The sequence below is a fragment of the Capricornis sumatraensis genome, chromosome 21, assembly GCF_032405125.1.
Source record: "Capricornis sumatraensis isolate serow.1 chromosome 21, serow.2, whole genome shotgun sequence".
NCBI classification, from domain to species: Eukaryota; Metazoa; Chordata; class Mammalia; order Artiodactyla; family Bovidae; genus Capricornis; species Capricornis sumatraensis.
The window spans coordinates 25,767,984-25,791,117 of record NC_091089.1 but is presented as its reverse complement, the minus strand read 5'-3'; the positions used below and the strand labels follow the sequence as shown (position 1 = coordinate 25,791,117).

The following is a 23,134-nucleotide window of genomic DNA, read 5'->3' as shown; positions in this document are numbered from 1 at the left end:
ATCAAATGGTATACCGAACCATGGCATTAGTCAAATCAAATAATACACTGAACCATGGAATGAGTCTCGATAAATTCAAATCTAAAATTCCCTCAAAGATTCAGAGATTGAATACTCACTTCTGATTAAAACATGAGTCAAATAAGAAATCACAGGGAAAATTTTAAGATATTTTAATTTTCATTAATGTAACAAAATTTACCAAAACAAATGTTAAGAAGCTAAACTTTCACTTAGAAAGTTTTTAATGCTTATACTGGCAATGAAGAGCCTAAAATTAAGCTAGAAAAGGAAAATCCCAAACTAACCAGAATAATCATTAAAAATTGAGAATAGTAATAATTTAAATGGGGAAATAATACAAAATATACAGAAGCAGCAGCACAGCTAAAGGCGGGTCTTTGACAGTCTTAGTAAAATCCATAACCCTTTGGAATAACTTAATGAAAATAATAAAAATACATGAATTATCAATATCAGAAATGAGAAGTACAAAATGGATGTATCTAGAGGATTAACCTTGCTAAGTGAAATAAATCAGACAGAGAAAGGCAAATACTGTAAAATCTTAGTTGTATATGGAATCTAAAAACAAAAAAAAAATGTTAACAAACTCATAGATACAAGAACACGTATGTGTTTACTAGAAGGGAAGGTGATAGGGTGTTAGGTGAAATAGATGAAAGGAAATAAGAGATGTAAAACTCCAGTTATAAAATAAGCTATGGGATATAATATAAAGCAGAAGGAATATGACATTATATTGTAATAACTTTGCTTGGAACAGATCATTATTAGACTTATCCTGGCAATCATTTTGTTACTTAGGCAAATCACTATGTCGTACACATAAAGTTAGGACTTCCCAGGTGGTTCACTGGGTAAAGAATCTCTTTGCAATGCATGAGACACAAGGAGACATGGATTCGCTCCCTGGATTGGGAAGATCCCTTGAAGATGGGAATGGCATCCCACTCCAGTACTCTTGTCTGGAGAATCCCATGGACAGAGAAGCCTGTTGGGCTACAGTTCATAAGGTCGCAAAGAGTCAGACATGATTAAAGCAACTGAGCACAGCACACATAGAAGTTAAATATATTTCCAGAATTTGTGAATTTTTTGAAGATGGCCATTCTGACTGGTGTGAGGTGTTATCTCATAGTAGTTTTGATTTCCATTTCACTAATAATTAGCAACGTTAAGCATCTTTTCATGTGCCATTGCCCATATATATGTTTTCATTGGAGAAATGTCCATTTAGTCATTTATTAGTCTATTTCTACCCATTTTTGGATAGGGTTGTTTTGATTATATTTAATATAATTATATACAATTATATATTTAATTTAATTATATTATTTATTAATATAATCAGCCACATGAGCTGTTTGTATATTTTAGACACTAATTCCCTTTTAGTCTCACAATTTGCAAATATTTTTTCCCATTATGTGGGCTGGTCTTTCTTTTTGTTTATGGTTTCCTTTGCTGTGTAAAAAGTTTTTGTGTTTAATTAGGTCCCACTTATTTATTTTTGATTTTACTTCCATACTCTGGGAGATGGATTGAAAAAAATATTGTTGCAATTTATGTCAGAGAGTGTTCTGCCTATGTTTTCCTCTAAGAATTTTATAGTGTCTGGCCTTACATTTAGGTCTTTAATCCATTCTGACTTTATTTTTGTGTATGGTTTAGACAGTGTTCTAATTTTTTACATGTAGCTGTCCAGTTTTCCCAGCATCATTTATTGAAGAAACTCTCTTTCCTCCATTGTATAGTCTTGCCTCCTTTGTCATAGATTAACTGGACATAGGCCAGTATCATACTGTTTTGATGACTATAGCTTTGTAGTATAGTCTGAAGTCAGGGAGCCTGATTCCTCCAGCTCTGTTTTTCATTCTCAAGATTGCTTTGGTTTTTCAGGGTTGTCTGTGTCTCCATATAAATTTTAAGATTTTTGTTCTAGTTCTGTGGAAAAAAAATGCTCTTGGTAATTTGATAGGGATTGCACTGAATCTGTAGACTGCCTTGAGTAGTGCACTTTGGCAATATTGATTCTTTCAATCCAAGAACATGGTACACCTGGAAAAAATTAATCTAAACACAGTACTTACACTTTTCATAAAAATTAACTCAAAGTGGATCAGAGACCTAAAATGAAAAACTAGAAAATTCCTATATGACAACTTAGCAAAAACCCACATGGCCTTAAGTGCAGTAATTACTTTTTAGATATATTATCAAAAGCATGATCCATGAAAGAAGTAACTATCAGCTGAACTTATTGAAATGAAATTTTTCTTCTCTGCAAAATACGGTATCAAGAGAATTAGAAGACAGGCTACAGACTGAGAGAGAATATTTGCAAAAGACACATCTGATAAAACATTGTTATCCAAAATATACAAAGAACTTTCAAAACTCACCACAAAGAAAGCAGCTCAAATAAAAAATGGGCCAAGGACATTAAATGATGCCTCAGCAAAGAAGATACACAAAGGGCAAATAAGCATATGAAAAGATGCACTAAAAACTATGTTATTAGTGAAATGCAAATTAAAACAATGAGAGCCCATTATATATACCTATTACAATGGTAAAAATCCAGAACACCAACTTCATCAAATCCTAGTGATACAGAACAACAAGAACCCTCCTTCACTGCTGGTGGGATTGCAAAATGGTACAGCCATTTGGGAAGAGAATTTGGTTGTTTTTTAAAAACTGAATGCACTCTTACCACACAATCCAGAAATCACACTACTTAGTATTCACCCAAATGAGTGGAAAATTTCTGTCCACACCAAAACCTACACACAGATGTTTACGCCAGCTTTGCTCATACTTGCCAACACTTGGAAGTAATCAGATGTCCTGCAATAGGTGGATGGATAAATAGACTGTGGTGCATTCAGACAATGGAGCATTATTTAGTGCTAAAAATAAAGGAGCTATCAAGCCATGAAAAGATATGGAGAAAAGTGTATGTTACTAAGTGAAAGAAGCCAGTCTGAAAATGCTGCATACTGTGATGCCCTGTATACAGCAATTTGGAAAAGACAAAACTAGGTAGACAATAAAAAACAACAGCAGTTCCAGAGGTGAAGAGCAAGACAGAAGAAGGAGCAGAGTACAGAGGATTCTTCCAGGAGTGATAATACACTGTATGATATAATGATGGATATATATACCAATACACATTTATCTAAGCCCAGAAATTGTATAACATCAAGAATGAACCCTGAGGTAAATTATGAACTTTGAGTAATTATGATGAGTCAGTGTATGTTCATCTTTGGTTAAAAAAAATGTACCATCTGGTGAGTGATTTTGATAATGCTGAGGCTATGTATGTGTAGGGGCAGACTTGTGTAGGAAATCACTGTACCTCCCCTCTTGAGTTTGCTGGTAACCTAAAGCTACTCATTATCAGAGAAATGCAGATCAAAACCACAATGAGGTACCATTTCACGCCAGTTGGAATGGCTGTGATCCAAAAGTCTACAAGCAATAAATGCTGGAGAGGGTGTGGAGAAAAGGGAACCCTCTTACACTGTTGGTGGGAATGCAAACTAGTACAGCCACTATGGAGAACAGTGTGGAGATTCCTTAAAAAACTGGAAATAGAACTGCCTTATGACCCAGCAATTCCACTGCTGGGTATACACACCGAGGAAACCAGAATTGAAAGAGACGTGTACCCCAATGTTCATCACAGCACTGTTTATAATAGCCAGGACATGGAAGCAACCTAGATGTCCATCAGCAGATGAATGGATAAGAAAGCTGTGGTACATGTATACAATGGAGTATTACTCAGCCATTAAAAAGAATACATTTGAATCAGTTCTAATGAGGTGGATGAAACTGGAGCCTATTATACAGAGTGAAGTAAGCCAGAAAGAAAAACACCAATACAGTGTCAGTTCAGTTCAGTTCAGTCGCTCAGTCGTGTCTGACTCCTTGAAACCCCATGAATCGCAGCACACCAGGCCTCCCTGTCCATCACCAACTCCCAGAGTTCACTCAGACTCACGTCCATCGAGTCAGTGATGTGTCCAGCCATCTCATCCTCTGTCGTCCCCTTCCCCTCCTGCCCCAATCCCTCCCAAAGTCTTTTCCAATGAGTCAACTCTTCACATGAGGTGGCCAAAGTACTGGAGTTTCACCTTTAGCATCATTCCTTCCAAAGAAATCCCAGGGTTGATCTTCAGAATGGTTGGATCTCCTTGCAGTCCAAGGTACTCTGAAGAGTCTTCTCCAACACCACAGTTCAAAAGCATCAATTCTTCAGAACTCAGCCTTCTTCACAGTCCAACTCTCACATCCATACATGACCACAGGAAAATGACCAATACGTGACCAATACAGTATACTAACGCATATATATGGAATTTAGAAAGATGGTAATGATAACCCTGTATGTGAGACAGCAAGAGAGACACAGATGTATAGAACAGTCATTTGGACTCTGTCGGAGATGGCGAGGGTGGGATGATTTGGGAGAATGGCATTGAAACATGTATAATATCATATATGAAATGAATCATCAGTCCAGGTTCGATGCATGACTGGATGCTTGGGGCTAGTGCACTGAGACGACCCAGAGGGATGGTACGGGGAGGGAGGAGGGAGGGGGGTTCAGGATGGGGAACACGTGTATATCTGTGGCAGATTCATGTTGATGTATGGCAAAACCAATACAATATTGTAAAGTAATTAGCTTCCAATTAAAATAAATAAATTTTTTAAAAATAAAATTCATCCATGTCTTTGCACAGCTTGGTAGTGCATAGTTTTTTTAAAAAAAATTGACAGTATTCCACTGGAAAGTTGTATTATGGTTTGTTTGCATATTCACCTGACTGATATCTTGATTGCTTTGTTTTGAGTGATTATAAATAAAGATGTTATAATTAAAATATATATATTTTTAAAATAATAAATGAAAGATAAAGCTTTTTATTTAGCTTTCAGTGGGAAAAAAACTGGCAAAATCATTTTATCTTTAAATTTTTGAAGCAGGAAAACAGGAAGGAGTCATGTTCCTTTGGCCTATGGGAAGTATATGGTGTCTTTTTTTTGTTTATTTTTGTAGTTTTGAAAAAAATGTACCCTATGAAACCTAAGAAACTCAAGTTCTTACACAGTTTTACTTACCTTGACTGATAAAACTTTTAATTACTACTTTTTACATTAGACATTCTTTTATGGCTTATCTAACTTTATAAGCAGTATTTTATAAATTATAAAAGCAACTCAAGCATGAAGAGCCATTAATGTGTATTTTATAATAAAGGATGGAGTAATACATGTTTCATAGCTCAAGGAAGACTGATTCATCTCGGGTACCAAGAATTTTAGGAATAGTGCCATTCCCTTCTCCAGGGGATCTTTCCAATCTGGGAGTTGAACCCACATCTCTTACATCTCCTGCATTGGCAGGTGGGTTCTTTACCAGTAGCACCACCTGGGAAGTCCAAGAATAGAGGAATACAGTACAATAAACATATAGATACTCTTTTAGACTTTTCTTCTTAGGTTTTAAAAAATCTTAACAAAACATTTTCCTTTCTTAAAAGAGAAATTCATATTTCTGATTTTAACAAAAGCAGTTTTAATGGTACATATTTCCTTTCTTATATAGGATTTACTGTTTTATTTTATATAACATAATTAAGTTTTCTTCTATCAAATATAAATTCCAAGATAACAGGTATGCTGTCTGCCTCATTCATTGCTATGGTCCTAGAAGTAAAAACTACCTGATTCATAGTAAGGGCTTAATAAGAAATAGGTAAATTATTTGTAAGCCAGTACATTAAAAACTATAAGTTTTTTCTATCATAATTATTAAATGCTTCCAGAAGTTTACTTCTGGAAATTTTTCTTTTTTATTCACTAGGTCATGTTGATTAGAGTTGAACAAAAGAAGAGAATGAACTAATTTCTAAATAGTTTTCACCATGATCTTGGCACGAGAGGTATGGCCAAAGTGAAGCAAAATTCTGAAAAGTTAAAATGCAAACTAGTACAGCCACTATGGAGAACAGTGTGGAGATTCCTTAAAAAACTGGAAATAGAACTGCCTTATGACCCAGCAATCCCACTGCTGGGCATACACACTGAGAAAACCAGAATTGAAAGAGACACGTGTACCCCAATGTTCATCGCAGCACTGTTTATAATAGCCAGGACATGGAAGCAACCTAGATGTCCATCAGCAGATGAATGGATAAGAAAGCTGTGGTACATATACACAATGGAGTATTACTCAGCCATTGAAAAGAATACATTTGAATCAGTTCTAATGAGGTGGATGAAACTGGAGCCTATTATACAGAGTGAAGCAAGCCAGAAAGAAAAACAACAATACAGTATACTAACACATAAATATGGAATTTAGAAAGATGGTAACAATAACCCTGTATGCGAGACAGCAAAAGAGACACAGATGTATAGAACAGTCTTTTGGACTCTGGGGAGAGGGAGAGGGTGGGATGATTTGGGAGAATGGCACTGAAACATGTATAATATCATATATGAAATGAATCGCCAGTCCAGGTTCGATGCATGATACTGGATGCTTGGGGCTGGTGCACTGGGATGACCCAGAGGGATGGTATGGGGAAGGAGGTGGGAGGGGGGTTCAGGATGGGGAACACGTGTACACCCATGGTGGGTTCATGTTGATGTATGGCAAAACCAATACAATACTATAAAGCAATTAACCTCCAATTAAAATAAATAAATTTATATATATATATATTTTTAAAAAAGCATGTTTTCTTTCAGTGCTCTTCTTCCCCCCAATTTAAACACTTTAAAAGTGAACAATTTTTGAAGTTAGGAGATGAGTATATTTTGCCATGAATATATACATACTCTACTATTTTCTTTATTTGCATATGGTGGCTCAGACAGTAAAGCATCCACCTGCAATGCTGGAGACTCCAGTTCAATCCCTGGGTTGGAAAGATCCCCTGGTGAAAGGAATGGTAACCCACTCCAGTATTCTTACCTGGAGAATTCCATGGACAGAGGAGCCTAGCGGGCCACAGTCCATGGGGTTGCAAAGAGTAGGACATGACTAAGCATCTTAACGAAACTTTCACACATTTGAAATTTTCGTATATATTTTAAGCATTTTATATATTATATATATTTGGTTCATCTTATATTTTATGCATTTTATATATTTTATGAAATTTTTATATTCTATATTATGCATTATATATTATACATAATAATGCATTTATATCTATTATATATCTATTTTATATATTTTATGCATGCAGGCATGCTCAGTCATATCTGACTCTTTGTGAACTCATAGACTGTAGTCTGCCAGGCTCCTCTGTCCATGGAATTTTCCAGGCAAGAATACTGGAATAGATTGCCATTTCCTACTCCAAGGGATCTTCCCAACCCAGGGCCTGAACTCGACTCTCTTGCATCTGCAGGAGGATTCTTTACCATTGTGCCACCTGGGAAGCCCACATATACCTGTACAATATATACATATACAATGCATGCATGCTAAATCACGTCAGTCTTGTCTGACTCTCTGCAGCCCCACGGACTGTAGCCTTTCCGGGCTCCTCTGTCCATGGGATTCTCCAGGCAAGAATACTGGAGTGGGTTGCCATTTCCTACTCCAGTGGATCTTTCCGACCTAGGGATCAAACCTGTATCTCTTACATTTCCTGCACTGGCTGCTGCTAAGTCGCGTCAGTAGTGTCTGACTCTGTGCGACCCCATAGATAGCAGCCCACCAGGCTCCCCCGTCCCTGGGATTCTCCAGGCAAGAACACTGGAGTGGGTTGCCATTTCCTTCTCCAATGCATGAAAGTGAAAAGTGAAAGTGAAGTCGCTCAGTTGTGTCCGACTCCTAGCGACCCCATGGACTGTAGCCTACCAGGCTTCTCCATCCATGGGATTCTCCAGGCAAGAGTACTGGAGTAGGGTGCCATTGCCTTCTCCAGCACTGGCAGGCAGGTTTTTTCCACTAGTACCACTTGAGAAACACACCATATATACAATACATACATATACATATATATACTTTTACATATATGTAAAAAACCTCTTTAAGTTCTTATAGAGCCTTCCTAGTTATGAGTGGGTAATTTAAATTTGAATATCCATTCATGTTTCCCTGGTGGCTCAGAGGTTAAAGCGTCTGCCTCCAATGCAGGAGACCCGGGTTCAATTCCTGGGTTGGGAAGATCCCCTGGAGAAGGGAATGGCAACCCACTCCAGTATTCTTGCCTGGAGAATCCCATGGATGGAGGAGCCTGGTAGGCTATAGTCCACTGGGCCGCAAAGAGTTGGACACTACTGAAAGACTTCATTTTCACTTTTCTTGTTTGCAAAGGTTTCATTTTGAAGGGTATATATTTTAATTTTGATAAAGAAGAAAATATAAGCACCTTCAGAAACCAGAAGAACAATGATAAAATCTTGTACTCCATGATAGGTGAATGCGGATGGTATTTTAGTAGAAGTCAGACAGTAGCATGCACATGGGGTGCCTTGAACTAACTACAAAAAGGCTGGCTACTCGCAAAAGGTGCTTCCTCTTGACAGATAAAAAGATGTTCATTCCTCTGGGCAGATGCAGCCTTGCATCAGTCCATTTATGCTGACAGAAATTAACACAACCTGGGATCAGCATTCACTCACACATGGCCAGCAGCCTTCACACAAAGGTCATCACTAAACACCCACACATCAGTTGAGGTGAGCCATTTCTGGAATCTTCCAATCACTAACATCAACAGTAGCACATTCTGCTTACTCAAAAAATCATCCTGCATACTGTAAAACATCCAGCAACATGTGGTAAAAAAATTATCAGTGCTGGCTAACTGTACTGAATGAAAGCCACCCTTTTTGCTGCCTTCATAATATTGTCCCTGTCTCTCAGGTAGAGTGATGTCTGAAAATAAATTCAGTTTGCTTAATGGCCCCTAAAAATATAGATGTGATGTGTCCTTAAATTCAGGTTATTTTCTCTTTATTGCAGATTATAGTTATTATTTTGGCTAATAGGAAAAGGAGGTACAGAATGCATACGTTCTCCCTTCCTTTTTTCAACAAGATGATACTATATTTCTAATTTCGCTTTGGGGGTTGAAGTGCAATGGTGGCAAAGACATTTCTACTAAGCCCTACAAGCTGGGACTCTTTAAAGTTACTGTAGGTGTTGGGGACTCTCAGATGAGAGTTCCTTAGTTTTTCGAATGTCACCTGTGCTCAACTACCGGAAGACAGAAAAGTCACTTGAACAGCAGTAACTGAGCATTAACTTCTTTCAAGGACAAGAGTTCAGAGGCTTCTTAATTTTTTTCATGCAGATTTGAATTGCTACCTTCTTTTATTTAAAATACTGTAAATGGCAAAATCTCACTGAATAGTACAGTAACATTTAATACTTCGATGGTTCCCAGACACAATTTTTCTACAAAATGGTGGCGAGTCAATTTACTATTTCTAACAAAATAGAAAGCATCTATTTTTAGTAATGTGACTATGACCTGAGTCCTTGAATAGTGAACTCCACTTGTGCTTGATTTGAATGTATATTGCAAACTCCCTGGAGGTGAATTCACAAGTCAATATGAAAATGAATTATACCAGATAGTTAAATTCTTGCTTTAGAATCAAATGGAATGTATATGGTCTACTGAATAAAAAGACACATTTCTTTTTAACTAATGCTATAACAAATATATACACATATGCATGTGAAAACTGAAAGTCATTCAGCCGTCTCTGACTCTTTGAGACTCTATAGACTGTAGCCTGCCAGGCGACCTCTGTCCATGGAGTTCTCCAGGACAGAATATTGGGGTGGGTAGCATTAGCATTCCCTTCTCCAGAGGATCTTCCCAACCCAGGGATCCAACCCAGGTCTCCTGCATGGCAGGTAGATCCTTTACCATCTGAGCCACCACCCTGCATGGTGTTGTCGTTCAGTCACCCAGCTGTGCCTGACTCTGCAACCCCATACACTGTAGCACACCAGGCCTCCTGTGTGTATAATTAAAGTACCCACTACCCACCAACTGCTTAGAAGTTAAGTTTTCCTAAAAGTTAATAGTTGCAATACAGTACTTAAGCATAAGAGAAAAAGGAAACAAAACACAATTCAAACAAATACAAACTAAAAAAACCTGCCAAGTACCTTTAACTAAGTGGAATTAAGGCCAATAGAATGAAAGATATGTAACAAAGAAGAGGAACATCACTTTAATTCATATGACATACTTAATTTTAAATATTTATAGAAATGAATGTTGGTAGAAATTTGATATCAGTAGACCTCTAGTGGTTATTAGAGTAAATGATAATTTTACTATTTTCCATTACTGCCTCTCATAGCATAAAACAAAAAGTATTCAAGTGTACCAGGATATTACTTTCCATGGCAACAGTGCAAATATTAGCAAATATCTATTTATATCTTTGGAAAAACAATATAAAAAATAAAACCAACTTCTGAAGTAAGTTGGCTACAAGCCACCAAATAAGAACATTCTACTCCAGCTATGCTTAAAAAATACCGTTACAGGTTTTAAAATCCAGGTATTTATCTTTCCCATCACAAAATAACTTCCATGAAGAGAGGAATCCAATGCATCTTTTTGTGTTATTTCTTTTCATCTCAGATAGTTGAAATACGCTAGCATTTTCCTGAAGCCAAGATATTTTAATCTTAATTTAAACATTTAGATTAATGAATGCATGTTTTTATTTGCAAAGTAATAATGACCAATGAATACATGCTTTTATTTGCAAAGCAGACAATAAATGTGTTTTCTCTTTACTTTAGAATGAAATGAGTGTCAATTTTTGAGGATGATATTTATAAAACTCTCAGCGTTGGTCAGGTCACAGAAATTCACAATAGGTGGACACAAAAAGGATTCTAATTGCAGGTAAAATGCCTCAGGTGAAGTTAATTTCCTTCTTCTAAATTCAAGTTATTGTTATTAATGATGACTTTTGCCCTTTATTAATAAAGACGATTAGCAAGATGCAAAAGATGCCTTGACTTGCAACAGCATTCTTTGGGTGACATTATATTAATATATTATAGATAGAGAACAGACCCCAGGAGACAATGCCACACTGTAACAAGCCAACCACCTTCCACAAGAAACACATTGATTTTAGAAAGACAAGTGGAGGAGAAGACAAAACATTTAGCATGTCATGTTCAAGATAATTACGTGTACATAAAGACAAACCAATACGAAAAGCAGTAATTCAGTAATTACTCACACGGGATCAAAGTATATAGTTTGAAAACATCTGTTTTGATATGGAGGAGGATTTCTAAAATACCGAGCAATCATTTATAAAAGAATATAGGTATAAAATGAACCTGGTATCCAATTTCCTATAAAGTATTTAAAAAAGGAGGGAGGTTGATCAAAGTAATAAATTTAAGGTAACTGTGAAGGTTCCCTCAGAAAGGCTAACTTAGGGTTTTGTTGCAGATTTAATGATGGTTACCACTGACATGGTCACCAACTGAAGTGTACAAAAAAGTACAGTTTCCTTTATAACTGATTTCAGTTTATTGGCCCCACTTCTGGTCATGGAGGGAAATTTACAACCAATGAATGTAGTTCAGTCATTTCCAGTGAAAACTCAGTTTTTTTTGTGTAACAGCTCAGTCTCTCTGGTACACTAATCACGGTTCAAACCCTCACCACCACCACCACACACACCCCCCTCCATCTTCTCTCTCTAGGAGCCTCAAGGACACAGTGTTGTATGAAGCTTGGAAAGGTTTAAGTGAGAAGGAAAGAGAGAACAATTTTTTCTATCTTTACTGTTTCCCATGGAAGGCTTTCTCATCAGATGTCTATCCTTATTGAATCTGCTGATGGGGACCATGACCCTGCCAGGGACTCCAGTGATAATTTCAGGGCTTTTTCATCCCAACCATGGAGATTCATCCAGCTAAGCAGACCTCTCAGCTGCTTCTCCCTGCCAGTTCATCCCAGGTTGGTACGTGTTTGTAAGATTTTCCTTTAATCTACTGTGTTATCTCAGTACCTTGTACTACTGCTATTGCACTCTTCAGATGCTATGTTGGACACATGGCATCTATGAAGTCTGCAGTTTTTCTGAATACCTCGTGGGTAATGAGACCCACACTCTGTTCTTTTATCCTTCAAGCATATTTTAATTGCCCTGCCACCCTATCCATGGCCACAGGACTTTTCCCAGAAAACTATGCAGCTCATCCCTCTAAAGTGCCCTGTTCCACATATAGTTGGACCATTAGCTTCTTCAAGGAGGAAAAAAATTCTTATGTAATTATGCATTCTTGTCCATTCTGTAATTTATTCATTCAGACCTCTAGGCTTTTGCTCTTATTTTAAGCCAATTTCTTAGAATTCTATTTTATGTTTGGATCTTGCCATTGAAAGCCATGGTTTTAAAGGTATATATTTATGCTATTAATTTTTAAATATCCAGTACTCAAAAATGAAGCAATCAATTTTTTATTCTTTCTATACCATGCTTAACCTGAGGGCAATTCATCTGGAAAGCCCTAGTTTCTGCTTGAGAGGCAATGTGGCTAGTAGAAGGATTTGAAAAACCAAGCACACACATTTAACATTAAAATATTGCTCCATCAACTATTTCACCTTTAACAATTTCCAAAGTACACAACTTTTGCACAGTCTGTTGTTTCTACCGGAAGTGCTCATGTGTGTGTCCTTTTTCACCTGAGAACTGACGTTCGTCTTCTGGACCTATGTCAGTTCTGAATGGTATTTCCAGCTCCTCCAAGTGAAAGTGAAAGTTGCTTAGTCGTGTCCCACTCTTTGTGACCCCATGGACTATACAGTCCATGGAATTCTCCAGGTCAGAATGCTGGAGTAGGTGGCCTTTCCCTTCTCCAGGGGACCTTCCCAGTCTCCTGCATTGCAGGCAGAATCTTTACCAGCTGAGCCAGCAGGGAAGCCCGTCCATGGCCAGGTTAAATTCAGGCCACTGCTCTACTCTCTCATGAGGAAGTATACTTCTCGCAGAGGTTGTTACAATTTGTAAGGGTAAATCTAGTCGTGTAACCCCAACCCACTAGACTCTATATCAGTGTTAACAGTATAGACCCTTATTCTGTTTTGCACACTACTACATTTTTAACACTTTATATAGTAGTTCTCATATGTAATAGATGACCACAGTAGATGGTCAATAAATTCCTATTGTAAAGGACTATATTATCTCATTGGTTCCTATCATAGATTATGATTTTGTAAAGCAAGTATTAATTGAAAACGGAAGGTTCTTGGATTAATAGTATGTAAAACGGCATGCATCAGGAATACATAGGTCACATCATAGAAACTGGATCTAAACTTTGGTCCTATGCATCCTGGTCCACTGCTGTCCATCATGCCATGTCCTTGTTCACTGTCATTGCCACCTTTAATAATAGTTGAAATCTGGTTTATAAAGAATTCTTAGTAAATGCTTGCTTAACAAGGTAAAATATTATTTTATAATCAACAGAGCCATAGGTTAACGGGACGAAAATAGGAGACATGGTTTAATTTGGCAATAATAATAATATGTGATCCAAAAAACTATCTTGATATTAAACATGATGATAGTATTATTATAATATCACAATAGGATAAACATTTTTCAAAAGTAAGTGAAAGTACCTAGTCTGTTGAACTTATTTATAAACTGTTCATACCCAGAATAACATTTTGTAGTCTTTTTTTAAGAAAGCAGGGATAGACCCTTATCTATAAATGTAAATGTAGAAGTTGGCCCATTTACAGATTGGCTGGCTGACAAGTCCTCTAACACATGTAGGGATACTGACAATTGTTAGAAAAAAAAAATATGCCCAAGCGGTAAATGGTTCTGTTATTAACCACTCAATTTGCCAAATATAAATTCTCAAAACTACAGGCTCTCACAATCGTCTAACAAATTTTACCGGTCTACTTTTGTTCTTTACTTTGTAAACGCAAGTAATTTTAATTTATAGTATTAAAAGTTTTCTTTTGAAGTTATGATTTATTTTGAAAGTTTGCTCACATTTGTGTAGCATTGAATATAAGTCTACTTCACTTAATCTGGATAATTTCTACCTTCTGTACCCTTTAATACCATTTTTTAAAAGTTTTATTACATTAACTTGACTATTATTGTTATATAAAGTATGCTATTTTAAGACATGCTACTTGTCTGATTGATATTTCAAAATAGCCTATTCATCTAGATGTTTTATGCAGGAAAATGGTACTCTATCCAAAAAGTTGTACATTTTTTTTTGTTATTTCATACAAAGCAAAGCTGAAATGTCATCCCCCAAAAGCTTATTGGCATAACAAATCATTATTGGCATAAGCAGATGATCATGGATGACAAGTGCTTTTTTCCCCCTCTTCTGCCGAACTTTGGTCTTATTATTTAGAATAAAGCATAGTAAAGTAAAATGAGAAGATTCAAAACAAGGAGTGCAGGAGAGGAGATAAATTAAAATTTCTCATTGTCCTTTCCATACAAGCGAAGAATGGGTGAAATGAAAGAAATTGTCAAAAGTCAATTACATATTTAACAGATAAAAAGAAATATGAATTTTAAACACCGGGCAATTACTGTCAAGAATACTATTGAAACACACAGAATTTAAGTTTGCTACTCCCACTTTAGAAAGCTAGGCAAAATCAATAGATTTCAATGGCTAGAAATAATATTTTAATTTCTTCATAACAATGCAGAAACAAAGATACATGCAAGAAAATAGTGAAGTATGCGGACCCATCTACAAGTAGCTATTATAGACACATTAAAAAGCAGAGGCAATCGTAAAGTATTAGAATATTAATGCTTTGTTCAGAAAATAAGAACTTGATGGGATGGTTGAGCATGCATGACATAAAATAATGTGTGTAAGTAAGCACAGTTACAGAATATAATAATGCAAACGTTGCAGACTTGGGTGTGGGGCAACGTGAAAACTCGTCTTTAAAGACGCAGGCTCCAGATCCAGAATTCCTGTGTTCCAATCTTGATTCTAGCACCTAGCAACTGGATAAAGATAGTAACTTAGCCTCGGCTTCTTCATCTATGCCATGAAAATAAAACCTTCCACTACTTCATAGGGTTGATGGGAAGTTAATTCTTGGGATAGTACCTGGCATACTGTAAGCAGTTAAGATGCTTTATTTCTCCTTGTCATCTATCTTCACTTTCATATGGAAATATGTAAAACAATAATCTGATTTTTATATGGTTGAATCCAGATAATAGTTTGGATGTTTTTCATCAGCTCTAAAATAGAATTACGCACATGACATGTACAGACGTGAGAGCTGGACCATAGAGAAAGCTGAGTGTTGAAGAACTGATGGTTTCAAATTATGGTGCTGGAGAAGACACTTGAGAGTCCCTTGGACTTCAAGGAGATCAAACCAGTCAATCCTAAAGAAAATAAACCCTGAATATTCATTGGAAGGATTGACAATGAAGCTGAAGCTGCAACACTTTAGCCACCTGATGTTAAGAGTCGACTCATTGGAAAAGATTGAGGGCAAGAGGAAAAGGGGATGACAGAGGATGAGACAGTTAGATGGCATCACTGACTCAAGGGACATGTATCTGAGCAATGTCTGAGAGAAAGTGAAGGACAGAGGAGCCTGGCATACTGCAGTCCATGGGGTTGCAAACAGTCAGACATGATTTAGCAACTGAACAACAACATGACATTTTAGTTAGATAAATCACTCATGCTGTTGACATTCATTGAGAGTTAGCGCATCCTCCTTGACACCAATTTAGAATACTTGCCTTTGTTCAGTGTGCTAAACTCCCCCATACCCACAATGCTAATATGATTTTTCTTGATCACTTTATCGTAGATTTGAATAAAGTCACAGCTGAGCAGTTATAGGTCTTCCTTGTAGCTCAGTCAGTAAAGAGTCTGCCTGAAATGCAGGAGACCCAGGTTCAGTTCCTGGATCAGGAAGATCCCCTGGAGAAGGAAATGGCAACCCACTCCAGTATTCTTGCCTGGAGAATTCCATGGACGGAGGAGCCTGGTGGGCTATAGTCCATGGGATCACAAAGAGTCAGACATGACTGACTAACACAGAAGCAGTCATGAGTTGTATCTGTTATTACTATGACGCTAGAATCTATTCTCCAAGACGTTGTTATACCATAGCAATAATGAGGTGTTAGTGGATATGTTAGTGAAACAAATCTGCACACTGAAAGATAGGCAGATGATATCTGACTGTCAAAACACTCAAAATTTCTGAAATGTATATAAACATTTGAGGTTGTCAAAGCCTTAATAATGTTGCTGTTGAAGAAAATCCCAAGATCCTCCAGTACCTGAGGACCTCAAGATAAATTTTGTGAAAAACACTTGAAGAAAACAACCATTATTGTTGAAAGCACTAAAATTCTCTCTCCCTCCTCTCTTCCACCCCTCTATATACACATACATATATATGCAAATACTTATGTAGATACATACATTTGGGAAGGAATAGAAATAAGGGCTCTTATAAATGATGTTCTTAAAGAAAAAGAGAAAGTTAATTTCACATTTTGGCGATACCCATGAGTCCTTGTGTTGATATAGTTTCTTACTAAAGGCATGAAGATAGGCAGGAAAAAGAAGAGAGAGGATGATTCTGGATGACTCTTGCAGTCAAGGCTGGAGAAGGAAAAGGGGAAAGTAGGAAGTCTGTTCCTTCAGCAATCACCCTGGTTTTCTAAGCATTCATCATAGCAATAGTTTGGAATTAAAATAACTCTTTAAAGATGTGAAAGGCTGGTGGGAAAAAGACAGGGATGTCTCCATCATGGTTTAATCCATTTCTCTACTATGAGAAAACATTTAAACCAGTTTAGAGATACATACATCACCAACTCAATGGACGTGAGTTTGAGAAAAGTCTGGAGATTGTCCAAAACAGGGAAGCCTGGGGTTCTGCAGTCCATGGGGTGGCAAAGAGTGGACATGACTCAGCTGCTGAACAACAACAACAGGGATACACAGAAAATAATGGGGTCCTGTTTAATTTTTTTAAAGAAAAATGAGTCAGCAGGATGAAAGTAACAGAAAATGTTATAGAGGAAAAAGAGAATCCAAAAAGGGAAACACTCAGAGCATTCTGGGGCTGGACTTAATCTTACAGAGGAGTTATCTAGGCTTCTCAAGTTTCAAATGTAGGAATGGTTGTCCAAATATGTTTATTCTTAAGGCTGCAAAATTAGTTACTGGCAGAGCTGGGACAAGAATTCAGGTCTCAACATTTAAGGATTGCTTTATGTTGCCTTGTGAGTGAATTCACTTTCAGATCTCAAAGCTAGTGTATTATTCCATTGCTCCTGACAAGATTTGGGAGGCAGACAATGGAGACAGCACAGACAGGTAGCAGGAACTCCAAATTAAGATGTAAAGAAGACAGCTGACTACTCAACTCACAGGCTAGCAAAATCAACTACTTATCTAATATCTGGTAAGAAAAAGTGGATCTAAGAGTTGAATACATCTTCACTACAGAAGTAAGCAAATAAAGAAGAAACTTTAAAACATCATTTCAATTAAAAATCTACATTCTACTGTATGTCAAACACTGCTTGCTGTTGTTTAGTTTCTAAGTCACATCTGATTCTTTTGTGACTCCATGGACTGTAGCCTGTCAGGTTCCTCATGTCCATGGATTCTCAAGGCAAGAATACTGAATTGGGGTTGCCATTCCCTTCTCCAGGGGATCCTTGTGACCCGGGGATCAAACCCTCCTTTCCTGCATTAACAGGCAGATTCTTTATCAGAACGCAAGGATGCACAGTAAGTGAGTGAAACTCACTCAGTCATGTCCAACTCTTTGCAACCCCACGGACTATAACAGTCCATGGAATTCTCCAGGCCAGAGTACTGGAGTGGGTAGCCTTGTCATTCTCTGGGGATCTTCCCAATCCAAGGATCAAACCCAGATCTGCCCACATTGCAGGTGGATTCTTTACCAGCTGAGCCACAAGGAAGCAGATTCTTTACTAGCATGCAAGGATGCACAAGATACACTCGTTTCCTGCCTGACGGTGCTCCCCCATCACAAAAAGTGAGACTGATAAGGAAAAAATTATACTATAAATTTATAATGAATATAATTAAATATCCTTTTTTTCTTTAATACCCTCCAAAACTTTCCTTTTATCAACCCACAATCTAATTATGATCTTTGTAAACCCAATAAATAAAGATTTCTTATGGTCAATTTGGCCTCATTTTGTAACTGCTTTATGTCTCTGTACAATTCTCATGCAGCAGCAGCTTCAAAACCTACTCAACATTGAGATTATTTTTGCCTAGAGGATAAAGCCATTAAAAAAAATAATAATAAGAGCTAGCTGCCCACAGTAGCAACAAGAAATGTGTAATAACCATAGGATGGCATTGGCTTTACAGTGGGAGTTTATAAAGGCTAGCTAGGTGATAGTATGAAGAAACAAAAACAATTAGAAAAAAAGGTATTTTTGCTCAAGACTTTCAAATTAGGAAAATTCAAGAGGTTCTGATTCTATAATGTGGCCAGACTCATGGCTTTGTAGGTTCAAATTTTATCTGAACACATTCACAAAGGATATGTACTTGCTAACAGCCCTTCCATGTGACATGAATTCTTGACCTTATTTTTGTATTACTGGACAGACAAAAGAATGCTCACACTACCGCATAATTGCACTCATCTCACACACTAGTAAAGTAATGCTCAAAATTCTCCAAGCCAGGCTTCAGCAATACGTGAACCATGAACTCCCTGATGTTCAAGCTGGTTTTAGAAAAGGCAGAGGAACCAGAGATCAAATTGCCAACATCCACTGGATCATGGAAAAAGCAAGAGAGTTCCAGAAAAACATCTATTTCTGTTTTCTTGACTATGCCAAAGCCTTTGAATGTGAGGATCACAATAAACTGTGGAAAATTCTGAAAGAGATGGGAATACCAGACCACCTGACCTGCCTCTTGAGAAATCGGTATGCAGGTCAGGAAGCAACAGTTAGAACTGGACATGGAACAACAGACTGGTTCCAAATATGAAAAGGAGTACATCAAGGCTGTATATTGTCACCCTGCTTATTTAACTTATTTGCACAGTACATCATGAGAAATGCTGGACTGGAAGAAACACAAGCTGGAATCAAGATTGCTGGGAGAAATATCAATCACCTCAGATATGCAGATGACACCACCCTTATGCCAAAAAGTGAAGAGGAACTAAAAAGCCTCTTGATGAAAGTGACAGAGGAGAGTGAAAAAGTTGGCTTAAAGCTCAACATTCAGAAAACGAAGATCATGGCATCCAGTCCCATCACTTCATGGGAAATAGATGGGGAAACAATGGAAACAGTGTCAGACTTTATTTTTGGGGTTCCAAAATCACTGCAGATGGTGACTGCAGCCATGAAATTAAAGGACGCTTACTCCTTGGAAGAAAAGTTATGGCCAACCTAGATAGTATATTCAAAAGCAGAGACATTACTTTGCCGACTAAGGTCTGTCTAGTCAAGGCTATGGTTTTTCCTGTGGTCATGTATGGATGTGAGAGTTGGACTGTGAAGAAGGCTGAGTGCTGAAGAATTGATGCTTTTGAACTGTGGTGTTGGAGAAGACTCTTGAATGTCCCTTGGACTGCAAGGAGACCCAACCAGTCCATTCTGAAGGAGATCAACTCTGGGATTTCTTTGGAAGGAATGATACTAAAGCTGAACCTCCAGTAATTTGGCCACCTCATGCAAAGAGTTGACTCATTGGAAAAGATTTTGATGCTGGGAGGGATTGGGGGCAGGAGAAGAAGGGGATGACTGAGGATGAGATGGCTGGATGGCATCACGGACTCAATGGACGTGAGTCTGAGTGAACTCCGGGAGATGGTGATGGACAGGGAGGCCTGGCGTGCTGCAATTCATGGGGTCACGAAGAGTCGGACACGACTGAGCGACTGAACTGAACTGGACAGACAAAACTTAATATTCAAAGACTAAATTGTCTAGTATCTTCTATTTGTTTCCAATAGAATTTTGGCATCACCTAGGGGAACAGAAACATTGAACACTGGATTCATATGTAAAAAAAAATAATAATAAGTAGAAACCTCAATTAAATAGAGTCGGAGGATCAGAAAGAGGACTTTCATACCCTGCAATGATAATAGAGCCCAACCGGAAGAAAGATACCTCTTGTTTCCTGGCATTGACTCAGCCAACAAAAAACCCGTGGACTCTTCATTGACTACAATCGTCTAACTCCCTTTTGCCCTCTATAAAAGAGGGCTCCTTCTCATGTATGTGAGGACTTCTATGAGGCTCCTCATGATTAAAGACCCTAAAATAAAACTCTGCTGAGCCTGAATAAACCCATCTTACCTGGAGAAATATCTGGCAGTCTATTTGTTTTATGTCAACATTTTGGAAACCATACAGAGACCAGAGAAAACACCTGAAGACTCCTGGGCTGGTGGGCAAATGAGTGTGAGACCAACAATTGAGCCCCGTGTTCCCCACTGCTTTCTTGCCAACCCTGCAGTTTGCAGGCATATCTTTCCCCTCAATCTGAGTTCACACCCTGTTTGTGTTTGAAGCTCTCCAGACGTGTGATCTACTTTAAGGTTTTGTCTATGTAGTTAAGGCCTTGTCTGTATGTGAGCAGTCACTTAGCACTGTGGACTGATTTTACTATCACACTGTTTCAACCAAAACTGGCTGAGAAGCCATCTGCCCATTTCTTTGAGAACAGAGGCTGCTTCACTAAATCTGTGCAAGTTCAGCCATCCCATGGGTCTAGTCTTTTGGAATAGGGGCTGTTTTCTGGCAACTGGCTGGAAAGCCTTTGGCCTGGCTCCTCCAGTACCATGCTGTATTCTTAGACAGTCTGGTGTTAGGGCTAAAGGCCATTTGCACTGGAAGCTGTTTAAGCTGGAAGCTGTTTGAAATTGAGCTGTTTAAAGCTGTAGGTTATTTGTTTGAAAATTGTTCTTTTACTCTAGACAAAAACCCCTGAGAAATAGATCCTACTATCTAAATATTATGAAGGTTCCCCTTCAAGACGTCTGTTTAAAATTTATGTTTAGAAACCATGGTGTTTCCTCATGTACATTTCTAACTAAATGGACTGACTTGACCAAAGGCAATTTAGAATATCAAAGGCCATTATGGAGAACTTTGGAAATTACCAAACTTAATTTCCTGGAAATGGAATTGGACTACATAACTCAGAAATTTCCAGAACTGACTGCAATATGTATTTTGATTTACTAGCATTTGCAAGTTTTCTAACTTTATGAGGAGTCTAAAATTGCCTCTCTGAAAATTAAGATTTTAAGATTGTGGCAAACAAATGATTAAAGAAAGCAAAATGGCTCCCAAAGCCCCAGGCTCTTCCTCCTTCAATTCTTTGTATCAGATTTGGCCACTGGTGCCATTCTGTCTCTCTCCCTTGGCTTCTCCCGTCAGATCGGCCTTCAGTACCATCTTCCTCCTTCCTTCCTACAACTATGCCTCCTCTACGCCCCCAGTTCCTTCACATCAATTCTCTCTCCAAACTCCCCCTTTTTCTGAAACTCCTCCCTCTCCCTTTTTACCCGAAATTACCTGGATCTGCCGCTTTAAAATTAAACCCTCTGAGGATCCAGAGGCTCAACTCTTAATTACTTATATTCCCTGGACTAAAGCTGAACTGTGAGCCATAGTCGAAGATCTTCCTAAAGTAACTGAAGATCTTGACAGACTTGCTGAGGAATTTAATATGGTCATTTAAACTTATCAACCTGGTTTCTTAGATTTATATCAGATCGATTATAAGGCTGTTGGTAAAGGTCAGGCCCAGCACTGGATGAAAACCACTCATTGGGAAAATGCTGAAAGGTCTCTGGAATTAAAATCAGGAGACCAGCCTGCTATCTTACGCACAAGCAGGCTTGAGTATTTGCTAGGCGTTTTCATAGAGCTTTCCCAAAACTTGCTAACTGGAACAAGATTCCAGCCTGCAAACAAAAATCTGATGAACCTGTTCATGACTTTACAATCAACTTCAGATTATTTTAAAGAAAATTCTGATCTTCCTTCAGATGTTGGTTCCTCCCAGGTATTTTGTAACTCCCTGTTTATTCATGGACTGAACTGGGACCTTTCTCTTCTAGTAAACTGGACCATGATGAAATGGGAACTATGTCCACTTCAGATTTAGTGAATTTGGCAAACCTGGCCTCTCACACCCTAGGTGAGTCACCTAAAAGGGCGATTACCGAAATTCTTAATCTTCATATCCAGCAAATGAAGACTCCTAAATGAAATCAAAATCCTCTTGGTTTCTGCTATTATTTCAAACAGCCAGGACATCAGAAAAGAAACTGTTACAAATTTAGGCATGCATTCTAACCAGTCTTGCCAACACCTTCCCAGCTCTCAATGACAAGTTTCCAAAGAACTATGGGGTTCTTCCCAATTCTCTCTCTTATTTGGCTTGGAGAAGCATTTTTCCAGACTGTAGATGAACCTCTTTCAATCCTAAATGACACTGGAGCCACATTCTTGGTGCTCAAACACAGACACAGAGTACTAAAACAGTTCTAGTGGGAATCGCGAAGGAACCTGTCTTGGAACCTACTTACTATATTCCCTTTTGTTTAAGCCCTTTGAGAAATATGCGCTCCAGTTTTCCCTCTTTAGTTTTCAGTGCCTATACATTTATTAGGCTGGGAGTTTTTAGAGAAGTATCACACTGGAATTTCTTTCTCTCAAAAGGAGTAAATAATTCTAAAATTTCATGGTAGTCATCGAAGTTACCAACCAGGTGAATTAAATAACCTTTTGGCATCTTTAATTTGTTCCATCTCTGATAAGACTAGAACATTCTATAGAAACACTCCTTACTCCTACTGAACCAGTTACCAAAATCCTTTTGGACACCTCCAAATGATAGTGGCAAAATTCATAGCATATCTTCCATCAAAATTCAAAGAGATGCCTCAAAACCTTTTCCCAGAATCAATCAATACCCTATAAGTAAAGCAGCTCTTCAAGGCATAAATCCCATAATAGAAGATTTCAAGGCTGAAAGGTTCATTATTCC

General features: G+C 37.8%; 1 protein-coding gene and 1 non-coding gene across 6 annotated transcripts in view; one reads left to right on the top strand and one right to left on the bottom strand.

The window, feature by feature from the left end:
- The window catches only part of NOL4 (nucleolar protein 4), a 470,394-nt gene that overhangs the window by 281,482 nt on the left and 165,778 nt on the right, over positions 1-23,134 (bottom strand). The gene's annotated exons all lie outside the window — the stretch shown is intronic.
- TRNAW-CCA (transfer RNA tryptophan (anticodon CCA)) lies at positions 8,156-8,227 on the top strand. Its single transcript has one exon. It is a non-coding gene; the product is annotated as a tRNA-Trp (tRNA).